The sequence below is a fragment of the Solanum verrucosum genome, unplaced genomic scaffold, assembly GCF_900185275.1.
Source record: "Solanum verrucosum unplaced genomic scaffold, falcon-dt-bn FXZP01000156.1, whole genome shotgun sequence".
Lineage (NCBI taxonomy): Eukaryota > Viridiplantae > Streptophyta > Magnoliopsida > Solanales > Solanaceae > Solanum > Solanum verrucosum.
The window spans coordinates 2306130-2309243 of record NW_026020354.1 but is presented as its reverse complement, the minus strand read 5'-3'; positions in this window follow the sequence as shown (position 1 = coordinate 2309243).

The following is a 3114-nucleotide window of genomic DNA, read 5'->3' as shown; positions in this document are numbered from 1 at the left end:
AGACATATAACTACATCACACGAACCTATATTGAAAAATATCCACAAAATCCAAACCTATTTAAACCGCAACCCCAGATCAACTACAAAAGAACCAAACCAGGATTATTTGACACAAAAGTTACAAGGATATAACAAGTTAATTGCACAACCGAAAACTAACGCTAATTTAGTAAGAACATGTTACAACTACAGACTGTTAAATACCGTATACACATACGACGGAGAAGAAGTTAGTGGAATACCAGAACTACACAAAGCATTTGTCACATACAAAAGAGTTACGAAAGGAAATTTATTTTATATAAAATTTCATACAGCACCAGCGGAGATATTATATGAGGAAATAAAACCTCCAATACAGGTTATCAAGATAGGATTAACTAAATATATGATTATACCCGAGGATATCGGACAACAAGAAGAGATATGCAAAATGGAGATACCAAATTTTTATGCCAACAAAAGGATAATTGGTATATCAACGATTATACAAGAGCTAGCAAATAATTATTTAAACGGAAACGCTATATGGAGCTACTATGCAAGAGACCAGCTAATGATTTATTCCAATTCAAGGGAGCTAAGGAAAGCAGATATAGATGAAGTCCAAAGATGGATTTTATCACTACTAAAGCCAGAAAAATGACCTACGACACGAGCACTAAAAGAAGGATTTATTTCAGCAGAATTATTAAGCAGATATTGCAAGCTAATTGGTCATAAATACCCGGACCATATATGTTCAAAGTGCAACGAAGAAGATAATATAATTCTAGACGTCCAGCTGGAATAATCAACGAGGAAGAAAACAAGAAGGAGAAAAAGATATGAACGGAAAAAGTTATGTGTAAAATAATGTAAATGTAAAAGTCATAATAGTTGTCATAAAGTAGGTATGGGTCTTTCAAAATAAGTGTACAAATAATGACAACCATTTTTCGTAGCGGAACTAGTAGTTAGTGAATTCATGAAAGTGATAATGTGGTAGATGGTAGTGTGGTAGGTGAGTATTTTATTTTAAAGATTTTATTATAATATTTTTTGTTAAGTGTCTTAATCTTGATATCTCTTTTAATGTTATTTTTTGGTAGTGTGAAATTCATAGTAAAATGTAATAATATTTATTGTAATATTCTTCCGATAGTTGTTTTAATCTGAATATTTCTTTAATATTATTTATGATGTATTCTAGATATAACATATCTTCGGTTCTTTGGTACATATATAAATTTTCCTCCATTAATTGTTCTAAGAGTTTTATATCTTCCATAGATTTTATCAATATTGTAAATATTCGTAGTTCATTTTAATCTGAATTTATTTCTAAATCATACCATTCTATTCTTTCGAAGTCTAAATCATGTAGGTCTATTTCATACCATTCTTGATTTAATATATCTTCTGATTCGTAATCATTAAATATTTTTTCCCATATTATTCTTCTTAATTCAATTATTTCTATATTTTTTAGTACATATAAGATTAAAGTTTCGTAGTTTTTTATCATTTCATCATGCATGTATGTAGTCATGTTCTTTATTATGCAGATTTTTTATTTCAAATTATTCCTTCCTATCATATTCATAATTGATTAAATTCAAATTAGATCATTATAAACTAGATTATCTTTATCATGTTTTCCTGTCACTACTAACATCGTACTTTAGCGGATACTTCCTTCTTATCAGTGCCTCAACTTTGTTTACTCCCCTAAACGACTTTCCTCGCCTACCGGTGTCAACATTAGGATGACATAGTATATAAGTTTTCTCCCTGTTTCCAGTGTGCTAATAAACTAGAAATCATGATTCAAATAATTCCAATACATAATAACTAACATAAATTTATTCAATCATATATATGATATTCAGGAATATATAAAATTAGTTCCGCATATTTTTTGAACAATATACCTTTAACTCTAGCTTAGCCATGCTATCTGAAATATCTGACTGGATTTCAGATTTATCCATTAACTTTTAAGTATTTAGTATCTTTAAGAGAGTTTTTTGAAAGGAGAGTTTTTATTTAGGCGTTGCCTACTTTTACAATGTTTACTACTAAGCCTATATATAGTCATACAAATTTACTATTCTAAATACTTATCCTAACACGTTTTTTACACATGTCCATTACTATTTACTACTATTCATGACTACTATTCATGAATAGTTCTTATTTTGTCTACCACTATCCTCTTTACGACTTATTTGCACATATTAATAATGTACACTCATACATAGAAAGAACACTCATAGGAACCATTATAATATTTTGGATTAAATTTTTTTGGGTTTTTTACTTCTGATGTGTTAGGTTTTTCTTCCATGTCTACGTCTTCTGTATTTACTTCTAAATTCTTTGTATTATCTATATTTGCTAATAGTTCCGTATATGTTTCACTTGTTTCCGAATGTTGTTCTAGATCATCATTGTTTATTTCATCAACTCTTATTTCGGGTAGATTAACTTGGTTATTTTCTTCTTTTTCTTCTAATTCATCTTGTAATTGCAATTTTTCTTTATGCTTTTCACATAGTTCCATAAACCATCGTTGCAAGAATTTCATTCTAGCTCCTAAGGTGTCCGTTAATTCTGCTTCATTCCAACTTTTTATTATTTTTGAATTAAAAGGTTCTGATAATTTTGTAAAATATAATTTTCTTATTTCTTTACTTTCTTCTGTGCTATATGTTCCTTTATAATAATATTCTCTAAATGCACATGTATATTCATCTATGTAACACATATTACATATTGCTAATTTTGTCATTAGATTCCGATTTATGATTTTTTCTTTATTTTGTTCTTCCACTTCTATTGTCATACTACTAAATTCATTTCTTATAGCTATTTCGTATTTATATAATATTTCCATGGAACAAAAAATAGGAGCAAAAAGAGTAAATAATAAAAAACGAAAAACAACATAATGGATAAAAGGAAGTGAAAAAATTACACAAAAATTAGAAAATATAAAAGAAGTTCTTCTGGCTTAAGTAATGATAAAATCCATCTCTTGACTTCATCCATATCTGCTTTCCTTAGCTCCCTTGAAAAAATATAGAAATAATTGAATTAAGAAGAATAATATGGGAAAAAATATTTAATG